The sequence below is a fragment of the Balaenoptera borealis genome (genome assembly GCF_965194805.1).
Source record: "Balaenoptera borealis genome assembly, chromosome: 12".
Lineage (NCBI taxonomy): Eukaryota > Metazoa > Chordata > Mammalia > Artiodactyla > Balaenopteridae > Balaenoptera > Balaenoptera borealis.
Genome location: NC_138869.1, coordinates 22,417,521 through 22,437,997, shown reverse-complemented (window position 1 = coordinate 22,437,997; position 20,477 = coordinate 22,417,521).

Below are 20,477 nucleotides of genomic sequence, written 5' to 3'. Positions count from 1 at the left end.
GCGGAGAGCGGAGCCCCGGGGAGTGGGAGCCAGAAAGGGGAGTCAGGAAGAAAGGGAGGCTGACAGTAAGGTTTCCCTGGGGAGGAAAGACCAGAATGAAATGTTGGGGGGCAGGGCATGGGGTGTGCATGGGTGTGGCTTTCAGCACAGGTGAAGGCACCGCCCTGGGCCTTAGGAGTCGGACAGTCCTGGCTCTGCCGCTCACCACTGTGGCTTTGGGCAAATTACTCCAGCTCATGGAAACTCAGTTTCTCCTTCTGTAAAATGGGCACAGCAAAAGCACGGCCTTCATGGGGTTACTTTGCGAGTAAAATGTTGCCAGCCCATCCAGCAGTGCTGGGCACACAGGAAGCCCTCAGCGACTGGAACTGATGACAGGGCCCGCTGTGTGGTGTGTGGAACCAGGTTGAGAAGGACCATGGGAAGAATCTTCTAGGAGCCCCTTTGGCCTGGGCCGTCAGTTTGCCTGCTTGGAAAACATTAGTCCCAAGTCAGCAGGGACCTAATCCCTTTCCATGTTTTCTTAATTTCATCCCCACCCAGACCCTAGGAGGTAGTATCTGAGTCTCTGAAAACCAACTACTGTGCCCCGTGTTGTCACAAGCCGGTAAGTGGGCGAGCCCAGGTGCGAGAAGGGGTCCAGAGCCGCCCTGCCAGGGGGCAGGCTCCACCACAGCAGGAAGCAGCCTCAGTGCCTCCGAGGGGAACACTCCTCCCCTCAGGCTGAGGAATGCTGGCTGACGCCCCAGCTGGGCTGGAGCCAGCGTTTGCCCGGTAATGAGCACCGCTGCCAGGCTTCAGGGAAAGCCTGGGGCCAGCACAGGAATTCAGGGAGCGGGACACCACCCTCCCGGGCTTTTCCTTGTCACCCCTCTCCTCCAGGAGAGCTGGGAGGAGGAGGCGCTGCAGCAGGAAAAGCTGCATCCTGGCCCCGATGCTCATGCCAGGAGGGGGTCCCATAAGGGCATCGCTGGGCAGCAGAATCCATGAGAGCAGAAAGGGAGGGACGGGGCGCAGAGGGGGCCTGAGTGTCCTCCACCCCGGGCTGCTTGGAGGCAAGCAAAGGAGAGAGGTGTGTGTGTGTGTGTGTGTGTGTGTGTGTGTGTGTGTGTGTGTGTGTGTGTGTGTGTGTGTGTGTGTGTGTAGGGGAGGTGAGCGGCACTACGTCAAGGACAGGATCTGAAATGGGAGAGGGGAGGGCGTTGACCTGGGCAGAGCAGCTGGGAGGTGAGGATGGAGGAGGGAGGCACGAATAAGAGGTGGGGAGGGGCACGAGGAAAAGGAGGGTGCCAGGGGTTTCAGGGGCATCTCCTGCTCCCATTGTTCCCCGCCTCCTTCCTCTGGGAAGAGCACTGGGGTGGTCCCTGCTCTGAGAAAATCCGCAAGAGCACAGAGGTGGTGTGGGTAGAAACATGTCCTAGGGTGTCCTGCCCTTTCCCGGTGGCCTTCAGTATCTCTGGCTGACAAGTGGGTTCCACTGGAGTCCAAAGTCAGCTTACTTGCCCCTCACCCCCCTTCTTCCTGACAAATCAGGAACAGAGGCTGATTTGGGACCATTATTTCCGGACACTGTTGAAGGGGGTTAAGCCATGTTTGGGGTTTGATTTAGGATTTCTGTCAGGGGTTTGCTAGTGATTCACTTGGTTCTGTAAGAAGCCGGCCTGCACCTTGGTGTGGACGAGGTTAAGTGACTGACTGATGGTGGCCGGCTGACTGTGATTGGGATGGACCTGGCCTCAGACTGTGGGAGCCTGCAACGAACTACAGCTGACAGGGCGGCCCGAAACTGGGCTGATGGATGGAGCCCGACTGGCCGAGGGACGGGCTGGTCGGCACATTGACTCAAGGGCCTCATGACTGACTGGTCCCCGACAATGGGCTTGCTGGTGGCTAGCCGACGACTAGGGACTCACCGGGACCTTCTTTTCTGACCGCCTGAGTCCCGTGGCTGACTACTTCAGCGTGGCTGCTGGCTGACTCAGACTCACTAGGTGACTGGGTGACTATGATCCCCCTGCCCAACAGCCTTGATTGGTGACCTTGCCTGAACGACTCTGGCTGGGGGAGAAGTCATCGCTTTCAGACTGACCAGACGACTGGGTGTCCACCTGCGACCCCAGGGCCTTGGCTGGCACTCCTACGGGCACCACTGACTCTCTGAGACTGACCGACCGGCTGGCTGGTGTTTCCCTGTGGCTGGAAGTGACCTGGCCACGGGCGATGGCTGCCGGAGACTCACTGTTCAATGGATAGAAACTGTGCCCCACTGACTGCTCTGGCTGAGTGGACCCACTACCTGCCTAGGTCACTGAAAACTGACCATCCAGCCGCCTTGACGGCCGTGGGCTGCCCAAGACGGACCGGACAGACGGATGCCCGCCTGCCTGGCCGACTGTGCAGCTGAGTCTGGCTGTGAGACAACATCCTACCAGCTGACTGAGGGCAACGTGCTCGCTGGCTGACCGGCTTCGATGGGCTGTTGGAAGACAGAGGATGGGGTGACGCAGGTGATCGGCGGGCTGTCGGAGGTGGGCTGACCGACCTGGCCTTGACTGGCTGACTGGTTGGCAGGAGGCCCGCTGACCGCGGCTGTGACCCCCAGTGGGAGTGGCCGTGTCTGCCCGGGCAGCCCTGACTGTACAACGAGCAGCGACTGACCGGCCACCTGAGATTGGCTGGGTGAACGGCGGCGGCTGGGTGTAGCCAAGCCCGTGTGTGAGTCACTGCCCGCCGGGGGGGAGGCCAGCCAGGCGAGCGGCTGAGCACAGCTGTGCCTGGAGTCGTGAGGGGCCCTGCCTCCCTGTGTGGCCCTGGCTGTGTGGGAGACAGTGACAGACAGACCGCCTGCACACACAGTCCCGACTTGTCCCAGAACCACCAGGGGCCCTACAGGGAGCCGGCCCAGCCCAGGGGACCCAGCGGCTTCTGCGGAACAGCAGGAGGCGGAGGCAGGAGCCGCCAGAGGGAGAAGAGAACAGGCCCTGCCCAGGGCTGGGCCCAGGTGGAGAGCTCTCCACGTTACCCTCCTTCCTCACAGGGGCTGGGCCACAGGCACACGTGCTCTGAGCTGTGTTTCTGGCTCAAGTCTTACAGCTCCTTTATTAGGGGCAGGGGAGCTGGGGGGAACCTGTAAAAACGCTGAGCCGATAACCCACACAGAGGATGCCAATTATAGGAGCTCAGTGCAGGGAGGGGAAGGAGGAAAGCCAGGTGGGCCCCCGGGCTGCCGGTTACAGGGCTTGGCCGGGGGCCAGACACGGCCCTAGAAGACGCAGGCCTCATAGCACAGGGCTGGGGAAAGCTTAGGAAAGAGCGCGAGTCTGCCAGACGCACCTCTGTTACTGCTGCCGTTTTACAGCCGAGGAAACAGAGGCCCACAGGGCCCGGGGCATTTCCCGGAGCACAGCCCTCCCGGGGCCACCGGAGCCCAGGGAAACGGCAAGCCCCAGGCCCCTCTCACCCTCCCGCACGGCACTGGACGGCAGGTTTTCAGGGGCAAAGTTCATGACCTTGGCCAAGGCACTCTACCTTCCTGAGCCTCAGCCTCCTCATCTGTTAAACAGGTATTTCTAGTCGGAGGCCGTTTGGTAGAACCGAGATCGGGCTCACAGAGCCCTCTGCTACTTACTGAATATGTGGCTTCCTCACCCACCAAGCGAATAATATCAATCATGGCTCTTACTCCATAAGCTTGTCATGAGAGAAAAAAAAAAAAAAAGAATCCAGATAAAGACTGCAGCTCAGGGCCTGGCACCCGGTAAACAAGCGAGAAATGTGAGCTGTCAGGATTATGCGCATTCCTATCACAGGAGAGGTACTGCGATCAGTGAAGATCTTTGGACGGAAGCCGGGAAGCTCAGCCCCAAAGCGCTGGGAGCAGCCCCTCAGCCTGGCGACAGACCCTTGACTGAGCCCAGCCAGGCCCTCGCTGGCGGCCCTGAGATGCCCCCTGGGCCCCCAAAGGCTCCAACAGACTCTCTGGGGACACCGGATGCTGCTGACACCGCAGCCACTGGGCCTGGCCCCCGAGGGACAGGGAGGTAAAAACAGGAGGAAATTCTCAGGGGTTCCCCTGGGAAGAGCCAAGGGCCCGGGGGTTTTGAGTAGCCGTGGTAGGGCAGGGGGCTTCTTCCAGAAAGGCCCAGGGTCTCAGGCCCTCCAGGGCCAGGAGAAAAGGCCAGGCTCGCCTCGGAGCCAGGGCAGACCGAGGGGCGGGATTTCGCCAGGAGGCTGAGCACGGGGTGTGAACCCAGAAAGATCCACTCCCACCCCCATGCTGCTGCCCTGTTCTCAAAGTGCTGCCGAAGACGCGGCCCCACTGGATCTTCAGAGCCACCTGTAGCTGCGGATTCCAACACACCGGGATGAAACAGCCTCAAGGTCACAGCCAAGGAACTGAAGGTCCCCTCCTGACTCGTTCCTTCCTCATTCATTTCCTCCTGAGGCTTAAGACCTCAGACTCGGGAGCTGCGCAGACCTGCATGTGAATCTGGCAGCTCAGCCAGTTACTAGACCTGTGACCTTGGGCCAGCGACTTCTCCCCTGAGTCTCAATTTTCCCATCTTAAAATGGGGGTGACTATAGCATCCATCTCACTGAGTCATGGAGAGGACTGGACAAAATGCTCCATCAATATAATGCTCCGCTTTATAAATGTAAGGCTGAGGGAGCCGGGAGCCTGTCCCTTCTCCCCTCACCAGCTTCCTCGTCTGCACAAGGGGCTTAACCTCACCCTGCAGGTCACTGCGATGAGTAAGTGGTCGCTTAGCACAGTGGCCCCCACCTTGCACAGCTCCAGAAGGTGCTATTCACAGCCTACTCGACCAGCCACGGCCTCTGCAGCTCTTCGCAGCGACCCTGACTGCACGCAGTAAAGGCTGTTTGTCTTCCCCTTAGAGGGGAAAGCAAAGAAGGAAATAAGCCTTTAAATACCAAGGGCGTGCTAAGCGTTAAGTTAAGGAGGGTGAAAATGCCTCCATTTAACGGAGGAGGGAATGAGAAAGGACTAGAGGGTCACAGACATGTAGGGCTGACCCAAGGCACAGGCCTATGCCAGCTGGGGGGCTCCGGCAGAGGGGAAGCCCTGTGAAAGGCCTGGAGGCTGGAGAGAGCAGAACATCCGGGGCCACCCGGACCAGCCAGTGGAGCCGGAGCTGGAGTCCCAGGGGGACGGGGCAGGAAAAGAGGCCCTAGGTCTGTGGCTGGGGAGGGATACGGGCAGAAGGAAGGACCTCACTCCTGGCCCCCGGGAACACAAGGGGAGGGATCTTTTCGGCAGTGGCCAGGTCAACAGGCAATCTCTGAGCAGCTCTCCTGCCTGGGGCGGGGCTGCTGGGTTCCCCGCACCCCCTATTCTACGGCCCCTCAGGCAGGGGCTATCACTGTTCCATTTGACCAAAGAAGAAAGGAGCTACTTCTTAGATTCATTTCCTCTGGACGCTGTTAGAAATTGCCACAAACGTGACAGCTTAAAACAACACAAATGTATTCTCTTACAGTTCTGGAGGTCTGAGGTCGAAAGAAAATCAAGGTGTCCGCAGGACTGAGCTCCTTCTGAAGTCTTCAGTGGAGAAATTGGTTCTTTGTCTTTTCGCGTTTCTAGAGGCCAGCTACCTTCCCCAGTTTGTGGCCCTTCCTTTGATCACGTGAACCTCTTGCTTGCCTTTTCACGCTGCCTTCTATCCCTCCAATCTCCTGCCTCCCTCTTAATGACGACCCGCGTGATTACACTGGACTCACCTGGGGAATCTCCCATCTCAAAATCATTAAGTTAATCACATTTGAAAGACTCTCTTGACCTCAGGGCCTCTGCCCTTGCTTTTTTCATTGCGTGGCATGCTTTTCCCCCAGATAGCCATTTGGCTCATTCCTGCACCCGCTTCAAGTGCTCAAATGAAACGCCTCACCCACATCCTGGTACTCCTCATTCCTCTACCCTGCCTTGCTTTTCTCCATTCCACTCATCACCAACTGGTGTATTAGAAATTCACGTGTTTGTTTATCGTCTCCTCCAAGAAGAATGTAAACTGCACAAAGACTGGGATTTTGTCTGCCTTGTTCACTGCTATATCCTCAACACCTATAATAATAAACAAATGGGGCACCTGAAGTTCAGAGAGGTAAAGTGACTTGCCCAAAATCACACAGCTAACTAAGGGGCAAAGCTAGGGATCTGAACCTAGGTGGGTCTGGCTCCCATACCTTCACGGTTTGGCTCAAGGATGCCTGTCAGCCTCTTAAAATTCACTTACGTAGATACCAGGCCATCAGGCCCTGCCCTCTGCCTTCTCCTGGTTGATGATGGGGTAATTGTGGGCTGCTGGGTGATTCACCCTAGGAAATAACCAGAGGAATAAAAATAGTTTCTGTTGGCCCAGGGCATTAGATTTCACAACAGACTGAGGGTACTGTGAGAGCAGGGAGCATGCCTGTTTCACCCGGCACAGTGTAATCAGTGCCAGACAGTGCCCGGAACGTTGCTGGTGCTCGAGCCGTCTTTGTTGTTGAATGAATGGCTCTCACTTGATTGCATAGAGAAGTGCTCTATATCTAAGTACCTACGTGTCGATGTACCTATCTATCATCTAGCTACCTATCTTATCTATCTGTCTATTGCTCTATTCATCCATCTGTCGTCTCTCTCTCTCTCTCTCTGGGTTTGGGGACCACCCATTTTCCTGCCCTGACGTCCTGGCCACATTCCCTGCCTCTCTGTGCATTCTTCTCGCCTCTGCCTCTCTGAGTTTCACGACAGGGTCCCCCCCAGCAGTACCTCAGGAGGACCCCCGCCCTCCCCTGAAGTACCTGCTCTCCGATGTCAGTGCCCATGGTAATGACCCCCCAACAAGGGGAAACATGGTGGAAAAGGCCCCACATGAGCCTCCCTGTCTCTCCTGAACCGTTCCCCCGGATTGGCCAGAAGGAGAAGGTAAAGGGGCTCTCCCAGACTCTCCCAAACACTTTTCTGTCTTACCTCCCCCTTCCCCAGCCAGGATTTTCAAGAAAAACCGACCCTTACCTTTCTCCGTAGTTTCTTTCCAATCAAGCTGCCAGAAAGAGAAGTCTAGAAATCTCCCATGATGAGAGAGGGGAAAAAAAAGGCAAGGGAAGGTATAAACAAGGAGTATGTAATTAAACCCCATCTGCAGCCCAGAGGGGCAATGTAGTGGCAGCTGTGGCTACAAAGATATCTCCCCGAAGGGGGAAGAGAATGACAGGAGCTGGCCGTGGCAGGTGAGTGATGCCACACTGAGGAAAAGGGAGGAAAACATGCAAAAGGAATGTGGTCCCCACTGAAGAGGCTCTAATCTATGGCACTGCCAGGTTCATGCAATTCCATACGCAAGCATTCCAATCAGCCACTGAAGCACCACGAGGACCAGCAGGTGGTTAACGCTACTGACCCCATGCTTTCAAGCCTTTGCTTTACACATTCAACCACGCTGGTTCCATGCGGTAAGAGAGCAGCCGCTGGCGTGTGGCCACCGTGTGTCCAGCTCCAACCACGAGCCCGGGCTCTGCGCTCAGCCCTTTCTCTCCGTTAATACTCAGATATTTCACAAATGTTTCTTTAAGGTAAGGTGTGCCCATTCTACAGATGAGACAACTAAGGCTCGGGGAAGTTAAGTCACTTGCTCAGAGCCACAGTGCTCTTCTCATTTCCACGCTGGTCCCCCTGCAACAGGAATCAGCAAACCACTGCCTGCAGGCCAGTCCAGCTGTTGCCTGTTTTTTTTTTAATAAATTTATTATTTATTTATTTTTGGCTGCGTTGGGTCTTCATTGCTGCGCGCGGGCTTTCTCTAGTCGTGGCGAGCGGGGGCTACTCCTCGTTGTGGTGCACAGGCTCCTCATTGCGGTGGCTTTTCTTGTTGCGGAGCACGGGCTCTAGGCACATGGGCTTCAGTAGTTGTGGCTCGCAGGCTCAGTAGTTGTGGCTCACGGGCTCTAGAACGCAGGCTCAGTAGTTGTGGCTTATGGGCTTAGTTGCCCCGTAGCATGTGGGATCTTCCCGGACCAGGGCTCGAACCCGTGTCCCCCGCATTGGCAGGCGGATCCTTAACCACTGCACCACCAGGGAAGCCCTGCTGCCCGTTTCTATCAAGTTTTATTGGAACACAGCCACACCTGGTTGCTTACAAGTTGTTTCTGGCTGCTTTTGTGCTATACGACAGCAGAGCTGATAAGTCACGACAGAGGTTTGATGACCCCCAAAGTCCAAAATATTTACTCTCTGGACCTTTACAGAGAAAGGTTACCAACCCCTGCCCTGTTATCTATTCGCTGCCCGTTCCCCAGAGGGATCCTTCAGAAAGCTCACTCGTCACGACACAACCTGTTTAAAATCATTTGAATAAAATCCAAATTTCCTCCCACAGGCCACAGGCCACAGGCCCAGCAGGATTTGGCTCCTGCTAACCTCCTCCCCTCTCGCCCCCATAGGTTACATTGCAACCTACTGGACAGTTTTCCGTTTATCTAATGTGCCAGGCTCTTTCTAATCTCAGGACGTTTGCACATGCTGTCCCCTTGTCTGGAATGCTTTTTCCCAGCTTTAAGTCTTAGTTCAAATTCCATTTCCTCTGAAAGGCCTCCCCTCTAGTTATGCTCCATCCCCACACTCAGTCTGCTTCCTGGCTGGCAGGGATAAAAGTTTGTCATCGTTTTATCTGTAGGTTCACTTTTACTCTCTTTTTTGCCTGCTGCCAGCCCCGCGAGGGCTGCACTGTCTCTGTGTGGTTCAGTGTTCTCTCTCTCCACTGCCCGGCACCTAGTAGGTGACCTACAAATGTTTGCTGAGTGACAGCAGCACCGACGTGTTACGTCCAGGCCTGTGGGACTCCCGAGCCACATTCCTCACGCAGAGGATGCGCCCATCCTTTCTTCCTTCCCACAAGCATTCAGAAAGCCATATTCACAAACGTCTGCAGAGGGACTAGGCCACTCCAGAGAGGTGGATGGGCAGATCCCTGCCCTCAGTGAAGTCCCCGGGGACTAAATCCTCCCAGCCCAACTCCCTTCCTCCTCCTTCAAAACTGCCCGCCAGGGAAGAGGGGCCCCATGGTGGCCCCCCTCGGGTAGCCCCGCCCCAGGAAGGAGTCCGCTACTCCTCACTCAGACCCTACCAAATGTCCCCCAGATTGTCACCCGAGAGGCTCTGGGACGTAGCTGGGCTTCCCTGGAGAAGGTGACACTGCAGGACTGTGGTTGGTGCTCAACAGGGTCCAGACCCCAGGTGTCATAGGCTGAACAGTGGCCACCAAAACGATAGGTCCCAGTCCTCACCCCCGGAACCTCGGGGGAAACGGTGTTTGCAGACGTAATGAAGGAGCTCAAGATGGGATCACCCCAGATTACCAGGGTAGGTCCTAAATCCCACGGCAAGTATCCTTTTCAGAGACAGCAGAGAGGAAAACACGCACACACAGGAGAAGGCCCTGTGAGGACAGAGGCCGGGGTTGGAGCGCCGGGGCCACGCGCCCCAGAGCACCTGGAGCCACCAGAAGCGGAACGAGGTGAGGGAGGATCCTCCCCTGAACCTTCGAAGGGAGTGTGGCCCTGCCCACACCTTGATTTCAGATACCCAGCCCCCAGAACTGGGAGAAAATACATTTCGGTAGCTGTAAGCCAGCCAGGCTGTGGTTAATTGGTTAAGACAGCCACAGGAAACTAGTACATCTGGGAGAGGCAGGCTCACTTCTTGCTTCAGCCCACAGAGAATCACAGAGTATTTTGCTAGAAGGGACATGGGGTCTGAGTCACCCGGCATTGCTTCAATCCAGGCACCCGGTCTCCACCTGACCGCTGCTGCCACCTCCACACACACGCTGCTCACTCCGCATCCCTTAATATTTATCTTCAAACTGACCTAAGATTGTCCTACTCAAATGGATTTCCAGAGAGAACTTGAGCTCTGAGTGGGGAGAACCAGCACTGCTGGCCATGTATTCACTCCACCCTGTTATTCCCTGATTCAGTCAACAAAACATTTATGAAGCGCTGACTATGTCTTGGGCTGTATTCAAGGCTCTGGAAACACGGTAGGGATGAAGCAGACAGGAACCCCTCTCCTGTCGAACTGGCTTCCTCCTGTGGAAGGGGCAGGTGGGGATCATTACCCAACTAAATACAAAGCTGCTAAAATTAAACACCTTCACTGGCATGTGCCCTAAAACTGTCAGTGACCCCTGCGTGGGGAAGTGCTGACAAAGTCCCACACCTTCCCTCTCAGGGAAGGAGCTGAGGGTGGGGAGCAGGGTGGTGACGGAGAACAGGGTCCGGATTCTGGGTGTGCGCTTCCTGGCTCTAGAAGAGCCTTGAGAGCCTCCATCTTCCCTCCACCAAAGCAGGCCTTCCCAGGCCCCCTAGTTCCCCATCTCCAAGAGCCTGTGGTTCTGGAGAGGGAGAGGACTCCCCCCAGGCACAGAGCCAGGGCGGGTCTGTGGGGCTGGGACAGCAGCATTTCCACGATGCTAAGCCCTCTGGGCCAGGAGGACGGGCCGGGAGGACAGACTGGGAGGATGGGTCGGAAGGATGGGTTGGGAGGACAGACTGGGAGGATGGGTCGGAAGGATGGGTTGGGAGGACAGGCCAGGAGGACGGGCGAGAGGGAGGTTCTCGGAGAGAGGGTGCAGCTGCCAGAGCTCAGAGCCCATGCCAACCCCATCCTCCCACGGGCGACAGGAAGGGCTGTCGTGTGACTTGCGGGATCTGCGGACAAACAAACTGTGAGGCTGGACGCTGGCCCAGGGAGGACAGGAAGCCTACTTCTGAATCCTCTGGTTTTAATAACATTGACCATTCACTGAGTACCTACAACTTGCCAAACCCAGACAACCTGTTTTATATAGTTTAGCAGCACAACAATCATCAAACTGAGTATTACTATTCCCATTTTACAGATGAGGAGGCTGAGGCTCAACAAGGCCACGCAGCTCTCAGTGGCAAGGCTAGGATCTGAACCCAAGGCTGGTCTTAGCCATCTCACTCTACTACATTTAGCTCTAGTTCTGAACTAGTAAGGTGTTTTCAGTTGCAAGGGACAATGGTCCAATTCAAAATGGCTTAAGCCCACTTCCATTCCCCAAAAGAATTTATTGTGGAGTTTAGGGCTTTCAGGCACAGCTGTATCCAGATGCTCAAACAAGGTTCTCGCAATTCTGTCTCATCCTTTGGCCTTCTTTTCCTCGGTGTTAGCTTCACTTTACAGTACCAGAGGTACAAAGATGACTACTCAAGGCTTCAGTCTTCTACTCTACTTCACGGAATCTCTGGAAACATGACACTCTGTTCTAATTGTTCTGGCACAAGTCCTGAGTATTGGTTTCATTGACCCAGCTTGGGTCACATGACCAGCCCAGAACCAATCATTTGGTTAAGGGGATACAGTATTCCTACTGGCCAGAAATGGATCAGGTGTCCACCCCTGAAGTTAGCAGGTGAGGACAGTATCCCTACCCCCAAATCACAGAGACTGAGAATGAGGCAAGTGACTCACCAAAGGGAAATTGAGAACCACTTACTAGCAGAACGGATTCTTGACAAGTAGAACCAACAGACATCCACTATAGCCTCTCTGTTTCCTCCTTCAGTCTTTGGTAAATTTCCTTTGGGAAATCTCCAGCCTTATCCTCATAGAAAGAAGAGGCAAAGCCTTTGCCCACTGCAGCAAGGCAAGATGGCCTTGGTGTCAGTCGCCTTTGAATGGCAGATGGGATTGGTAGAAGAAGTGCATTGTACATCTCCCCACATTGATGGTGTGTGTGGCCATTTGACTGCCTTTGGTCAGCACAGTGTGAGTGTGTGCGAGTAGAGGTTTTAAATGTGTTTGCTTCATTTCACTTGGTCTTCTGTGCTTCTGCCATTTACCATGAGACATCCTCTGGGTAACAACTTATTCCAGAACAAAGAAACACCTGGAACATACCTGATCACAGACCCAAAGCCTAAAGCAGAGCTACCCCAGAAGGCCACAGACCCAAGAGCAAGACCCATGAGTGGCTATTGCTGTAAGCGCCTGAGATTTGAAGGGAGTTGTTTGTCATGCAGCATTATCATAGCAAAATCTGACCATCACACTTTGAAAGTTTAGGAGGCTTTATGTTGAGGGAGACCACTATTCTTTGAAGTAAACAGTGTTTCAGGGCCTTAGTACTCTGAGCTGTAGCCAGTCTGTATTCTGCCAAGATGCCCTGGGAACCCAGAAAGGCACAGCCACCAGATTTTAACACAACATCATATTTCAACTGGCACAAAGGCCAGAAAGAGTTTCAGCATCTTTTTTGGAGCCCTGCAGCTGCCCTACCCTCCCTCCAGGGTCTCTGCATGACCTTGGACAAGTCATTTGCCCTCTCTTAGCCTTAACTGTCTAATCTGTAAAAGGGAGTAAGACTAATCCTTAGCTTTGGAGGGGAGCTGATCAAGAGGATATATATAAAACACAGTTCCTGGTGCATTGAAATAGCTCAATAAATGTTAGCTTTCTATTTATTTTTAAATTACAACAGGAGTAAAGATGCGTTTGAAGGTTGAGTCTACTCCTCAGAGCCTTGGGAACATCATGCAATAAGCATGTCTGTGCCCCTAACAAGAAGCCCCCTGTGCCTGAACCTGGCAGAAGAAGAATCTAGAACATGACAAGGCAGGTTTTTCTCTTTTTGTTTTAGTTCCTTGAAATCACACAGTCTATTTATTTTGATCGTTCATCACACAAACAAAAATAAAACAGATACTTGGGAACAGCGATAGCATTTGCTGCAACTTTGATCCATGAGAAAGAGCCACGGCAGGAGGAGAAGTCACAATTCCTTTAAGTGGGAAAACATCGAACTCGCACGCTTCCTTTCCATTGGAAATTTCCCGTGAGGTGGGATTTTCATGCCAATTGACAGACCAGCCTTGGTCCAGCCCTCTTCAGGCTCTGCCTTTGGGGGCCTCCTGTCCCCGGCCCTGCAGTGTGAGCCTTGGATGAAGGTGGTGAAGCGGTGGTAGCTGAGCAGGAGCTAATTCAGGGCTTGCCGGGTGCCAGGCGCCATATTACATGCTCGGTGTGCAGGCTCACTTTGTTCTCACCACATCCTGCTGGGCTGCTGCACATTTTATCCCAGATGAGGAAACTGAGACTCAGAGATTTTAAGTCATGTGCCCACATCCCACAGAAAGCCAGGGGCAGTTCCAGGACTTGCACTCAGCCCTGATTCCGAAGCTTATGCCCCAAATCCCTATTTTAGGCTGCACTGCCTGGTCCTGGGTGTATGGTCCTGGTCCTCTCTGGGGAGGGATGTATCCAAAGCTGCAGCTCCTCCAAGCCCCTGGCTGGCCACATCCAGGAAGGGCATCCTCCAAGCTATAGTCTTGTGTCCTCAGAGCAAAATCCCCACCCTGGGCTTCTGTGGCAGTCGGCCTTCTCCACTGCAAAGAGCCCTGGAATAAGGGGCTGCATACCTGCTTCCCACTCTTGGAACGACCTCTTCCCAGCTGTGTCGCTCAGGCACTCACTAATCTCCCTGAGCCTCAGTTTCCCCATCTGTAAAAGTTTCCCCATCACACACTTGGCTCAGTGGTTTCCAAACTGTTTCAGGCAAGGACAGCACGAGTGAACGAGCACGCAGACCCCCACGTGAAAAACCGACGACAGGGCAGCTGTTGCAGATAATAGCGGCCTGGGTCTTGGCGCCCCTCAGTCTCCAGGGGAGCTGTCTGCACTCGACTATCCCAGCCCAGCTCTGCAGCCCCATCCAGCTCTGCCATTCTGTGTTTCTCAGATCCTGACACAGGCCCCCCCAGAAGGATTCTTCTTCCCAGATGTGTTCATCAAGACAGTTTGGCAAGTGACAAAAACAATTCAAACCAAGTTGGGCAAAACGAGAAACGTAGGGGCAGGGTCCCTAGAATTCCTCTTTGGCTTTCTTCAATTTGGCACTCTCTTGCTTCAAGGCTTCTTGGCTTTCCATAGCCCCAGGGAAATTATGAGTGCCTTCCTTTAGCCTGTAATTCCCTGAGCGACCTGGCCCCTGGTTTTCACTCCAACCTCATTTTGAGGCTTCCTCTCCCTCCTCCGGGCCTTTGCACATGCTGTGCCCACCAAGAACTTCCCCAGGTTCTTCCATAGCTGACTCATTCTCACCACGCAGGCTTCAGCTCAAATATCACCTCTTCAGAGAGGTCTTTCCTGTCCACTCCAACTTAGGTAGCCCCTAACCTCTCCCATCGCCTCGCCTGGCTGCATTTCCTTATCACAGTCTGGAAGGACCTTATCATCTACGTGCTCCCATGCTTGTTGTCTATCTCCCCATTAGAACGTCCACTGGATAAGGCTCTGCACTGTTTACTGCGGTATCCCTGACACCCAGCACTGTTCTTGCCGTGGACAAGCACTCCATAAATAGCTGTGGAATGAGCGAGCACACGGTCGACAATCACTTCATGCTTTATCGAGTCTAGACTCCTCTGCCTCAAATGCAACATCTCACCACCAACCAGACCCTCTTGCTTCTCTCAGAGGGAAGCCACCTCCGCCCCCCCAGCCGGCTCTGCAAGCCAGTCCATCCTTGGTTCCTCCCTCCCACGCCCACCCACCCATCCCCACGTCCTGCCCACTCTACCCCTCACCTCTCAGAGCCGACCGCCTCTCCCTGTCTCTACCACCACCCTCCAGGCCCAGCTCCCGTCTCTCCCCTCGGGGCGCCTGCTGCAGCTTGCCAGGACCTCTCCCGGAATCTCTGCTTGCCCCAGTCCTACCTGATCCCCTCAGCACAGCTTTGATTCTGTCAACCTCTGCTGAAAATCTACCAATAGCATCAGCCGGGACGCCAGGAGGAAGCTCGGCTGCCTCCCCGTGGGCCACAGGCTCTGCACGCCTGCCCTGGGAGCCCAGCTGTGCCTTCCTGCCCCTGTCTTTCTGCTCCAGCCCCAGGTTCCCTGGGACCCCCAGCTTAACAGAGCACTCACCAGCGTTGGTTCACACACTTCTCCTGGGGCCACTGGATCAAGTCTGCCCTCCTCTAAGCTCATCGGGGCAGGTACCTTACCTGGCTTTCCAGGCTCAGCCCAGCCCCATTTCTGGCCTTAGGGCTGCTTAATAAATATTGGTAAATGCATGGATGAATCAATGCGGTTGAGTACCTACTATGTGCCAGACATGAAGCTAAAAATGTAAATATGTTATTTCATTTTCTCAGGAATCTTTTTTTTTTTTTGGGTCACACCACATGGATTGTGGGATCTTAGCTCCCCGACCAGGGATCGAACCCAGGCCCTGGCTGTGAAATCGCCAAGTCCTAACCGGTGGACTGCCAGGGAATTCCCTCAGCAATCTTTCAAAGTAAGCACTGTTATGTTCGATTAAACACATGAATGAATGAATGAATGAATGAATGAACGAACTTCTAAATGAGGGCAGGGGCACAGTACCCGAAAGCGTACAGAAGCCAGGAGGGAATGTACTTAGTGAGCGGCAGCCAGTAAGAGGCACCAGTGGATAGACAGGATCACGGCAAATGAAGCACCATGGCATCCTTAGGAGTTGAATCGTGTCCGCTCAAAATTCATGTGTTGAATTGTACCCCCAGGACCTCAGAATGTGACCTTATTAGGAGACAGAGTCCTTGCAGATGATGAAGTTAAAATGAAGTTTGTTAGGGTGGTCCTAACCCAGTATGACTGGTGTCTTTAAAAAAAAATGGGAAATTTGGACACAGAGGGACTGACACACATTGAGGGAAGATGATACAAAGAGACACTGGGAGAAGACGGCCACCTGCAAGGCAAGGAGACAGGCCGGGAACAGGCCCTTCCCTCACAGACCTTGGAGGAAACGCTGTCAATACCTTGACATTGGTTTTGCAACCCCGAGGAACTGTGAGATTGCTGTTGTTAATCCACCCGGTCTGGGGTACTTTATTACGGCAGCCCTAGCAAGCTAATACGGCACAAATGGCATGCACGTGCAACAACACTTTCAACTCCTGGTGGCCAAATAAGACTTGTCCGGAGGCCACATTCTGCCCAGGAGGGCGCAGGTGGCAACTCCTACAGCCTGTCGGGTCCCCAGGGAATCGGCTCCGGGGGGTGGGGGGGGGCGGGAAACTGAGGTCAAACGGATCAAATGGGAGTTCAATTATGGCTTGGAGACAAGTCCACGAGGTCACAGATTAAATGAGGGCAGACACTGGAACCGGGGCCCCGGGCTCCAGAAGCTGTGCAGCCGTTCCCACACAGAGCCAGGCCAGGCCCAACCCGTTTGTCAAGTACAGGAGAAAACCCGAATTAAAGGAAAGAGATAGACTGGATCAGAGACATGCCTCTCGACCAGTACCCCCAGCATACGGTAATCAATACTCTATAAAGCACATTGGAACTGCTGTTTACAAGTACCTGTTAATTATTAAAATTGAATCTATTTTTTCTCCCCTCCATTTAGTTGAGAAATCTCACGTTACACAGAAAGGTTAATTACAAACCGACTTCCAAGAACCCTTTGTTGGAAGCTTCTGTTTCATTTTCTCCAAGATGAATCCTTGAACTCCACATTTGGGAATGCAGACGCAGGCCAGCTTAGTGAAATCGTTTCCTCATTCTAGCAGCCCCCAGCTGTAGCCAACCTCTCAGATGGCCTGATGCAGCTGGGATTAACCAGAAACCACTTCAAACCCCCCCCCCAAACCGTCTAAAATGTGGTTTTGTTGCTTTTTCCATTGAGACTGAAGACCACCATGTTTTCAACATGTTATCCTGGTTGCAAAAGGAAGAGGGTCTCCAGTCCTGGGACCACAGTGAGAGACATACAATATCCCAGTGGCTACATCAATTAGGTCTGTTTGCTCCTGGCCTTGGGGAAGGTAAATGGCCTGTTACTTGGCAGGTAATGCATACCACATGGCATTCCTCAGCCTCGAGGAAGCCGGAGAGGCCTCATTTTCCTAGCGAGAACTGGAACGGTGCAGTAGGGAGCAGGCCCCCAGCACCAAGGCTCAGCCCTTCCCCACCATTAGCTGTGCCAGTGAGCTTCCCTGCTCACCACGAGCCCTTTGCAGCCTTCCCAAATTCACTTCTCTCCAGCCATGCCTGGAAATCTCCTTGTAGCAGGTGGGGTAGTACCACCCACCGCCTAGACTCTCTGCCTGGCCAGTATTGAGTCTTATCAGGTTGAGGAAGTTGTCTTCCTTTCCTAGTTTGTTGAGTGTTTTCATCATGAAGGTAAAAGTTAGTTTTAAAAAGAGACCTTGAGGCTTTCGCATAAAGATGGAGCATTGTACACACATATCATTTTGTTCCCTCTTGGCGTACCATCTAAACTAGAGTCGAGGTTTTGGTTAGGGTTTGGGGGCGGGGGGTATTTTTTGTTTGGCCGGTTTTTTGTTTCAGCAAAAAAACAAAAACAAAAACCCGAAAAACAAAACAAACAAACACAAGTCTGGGAGAATGAAGAGGAGACAACAATAAGAAAAGATTTTAAGCTGGGAAATAGATGGGTAGATGGCCACTGCCTTAAGAAAGCCAAATCTTAAGCCAAGCTGTAAAAACCACCAATCAACCAAATCTTTCAGAAGGTCAGGAATTTGTTCCTCATGTAACTCTAGAAGTCGAGGTGAAGGGTAGGGCTGACTGAATAAGGAGAACTGGTTAAAGCTGTTAAAGAAGTGGGTGGTTTCCCAGATGGGCTCGCTGGGCCCACCTCTCACTCCTGGAGGCAGGGTGCCCGTTCCTCCCCGACTCCACCCTAGAATGAAGGTTTACTTCCCCAAGAAGGTGAAGCAGAAGATGCATGGCTTTACCTGATGGAGACTGAGGCCCCAGACTGTTGCCGGTCGGTCTTTACTTCCAGACAGGAGTTTGGAAGGGTCTGAGACTCCTGAGGTGGGCAGACCTAAAGACATTTACATTCAGCGTTTCCCAAAAAGCAGCCCCAGCACATCCCTCAACAGATAACAAGCTCTGCTCTCGGCTTGGTGTTTCAGCCTTTCAGCCCGCCCCTCTTCAACAGGAGACACCTGAGGAAAGCCTTTAACCCAGCATAAAACAAGGACCTTAACAATAGAGACTACTTCTGGGAAAAAAAACTTTAAATCGTCACTAATTTTCTCAGAGAGATGAGAGAATATACTACAGGCATGATATAAGAAGAGGAGGTGACAAAAAGAAAATATACAGAGAAAAACAACAACAACAAAAGGCTCTTGGAAATCAGAAACATGACAGAAGAAATGAGCTTAATAGAAGAAATGGAAGGCAAAGATGAGATGCACTAGTTTCTGGGAGCTGCTGTAATAAAGTACCACAAACTGGGTGGCTTAAAGCAACATAAACGTATTGTCTCACAGTTCTGGAGGCTGCAAGTCCAAAATGAAGACGTTGGCAAGGGTTGGGTGTTTCTGAGGACTGTCAAGGGAGAGTCTGTTTCTTGCCTTCCTCCTCGCTCCTGCTGGTTTGCTGGCAACCTTTGGCATTTCTTGGCTTGTAGAAGCATCACTCCAATCTCTGCCTTCATTTCCATGTGGCATTCTCCCTATGTGCATGTCTGTCTCTATGTCCAAATTTCCCCTTTTATAAAGACACCAGTCATATTGGATTATGGCCCATCCTACTGACCTCATTTTAACCCAATCCTCTGCAAAGACCTTATTTCCAGATAAGGCCACATTCACAGACACCGGGGTTATCCACATCTTTTGTGGGGACATAATTCAACCCATAGCATGAGGATGTTTCTTTCTAAGAAAAACAAGAACATAAAAAGATAGAACACAAAAGAGAAATCACAAGAAAATCACAGGAGGTGATTCTCTGAATATCTGAATAACAGGAGTTCCAGCAAGAAAACGGAGAGTAAATGAACGGAAGTCATAAGCAAAATATTTCAAGGAAATTTCTGAACACTGAATGACTTGAATTTGGGGATTGAGAGGGTCCACTGGGCATTTGGCAGAGTGGTGAAAAGAGACCCACACCAAAGAGCACAGCCATGAAATATCAGCGCACTGGGGACACAGAAAAGTTCTTTAAGTGTCTAGAGAGAAAAAATCGGTCCCACGCACAGGTCAGGAACCAGAGGGCTTTATTAGGCTTCTCATGAGCATCAGATCACCAGGCTGTGAGGAAGGAAAATGACTTCCAACCCAGCGATTGTGCCAGGCAGGTGTGAAGGAAGAATAAACATGTCATTGGTCTGGAAAGGACTCAAAGAATATGCCTCCTACACATACACTCTTTCTCAGGAGGCTACTGGAAGATGAGCTCTGCCAAAATGAGGGAGTAAAGCAAGAAAGAGGAGGACTGAGGTGATCTACACAATCAGCCCCCGAATTCTCAGGCCTTTAGACTCAGACTGAATCAAGTCACCAGTTTTTCTGTTTCTCCAGCTGGCAGATGGCAGATTGTGGGACTTCTTGGTCTCCATAACCACGTGAGCCAATTTCTATAAAAAATCGCTCTCTCTAGATAGGTAGATATATATAGATATACATATCCCTCATCTATCTATCTATCTATCTATCTATCTATCTATCTATCTATCTATCTATCTACAGTTGACCCTTGAACAACACGGTTTGAACTAGTCAGGTGCACTTATATGCGGATTTTTTTCAATAACTAGATACGACAACACTACACGATCTGCGATGGGTTGAATCTCTGGTCGGTTGAATCTGCAGATGCAGAACCACAGATACAGAGGACTGACTGTGAGTTATACTTGGATTTTTTACGGCATGGGGAGGAGGTCTGCATCCCTAATCCTCTCGTGTTGTTCAAGGGTCAACTGTACATCTCCTCTTGGTTCTTTTACTCTGGAGAACCCTAACTAATACAGAATGGCTTAAATAGAAGAGACGTTTATGTCTCACCTGTGAGAGGTCAGGAGCTGGGCAGGGCACCCAGGCTGCTATCCTTCAGCTCTTGTTATCCTTACTGTGTAGCTTCCATCCTTAAGGCGACCTCATAGGCCGAGATGACCGAGCTGCAGCCATCACGTTCAAGTTCCAAGCTGAAAGCTTGAGGAATCAGGCAAAGCATAAGGATGCTTGCCTCCCTTTCATCATTCAAGGACATTAAGGGTCTTTACTGCATAACTGGGAGATGTTATTGCTCTTATATTCACTTATGGCCCTTCTGATCAGACAGGCCTGGGCTCGGGCTGGCTGTGCCCTTTGTGACCCTGAGTGAGGGTTGTCAAGACGTAAGGACAGTTCTGTTTGTGTATGGTCCACAGCAGTGGTTTAGTGGGAGGCCAGATGAGACTGTCATTTCCAGGGTGGGCTGACATCTGACAAATAAAGAGAAAAGCAGCCAAGCCATCCAAACAAAACTCAGGAAATAAAATGTTAAGTCTTTCAACGTGACGGTGGGAGGCTGGCCACCATCCCGGCTCCTCCCACAGGGCCTGCTGCTTCTTGGGATGCAAGCTCCCGGCAGGACTGGTGGCCCTGGAGTGGGAGAGCCTGTTCTCCACGAGAATTGTAAGGCGAAGCCAGAACCTT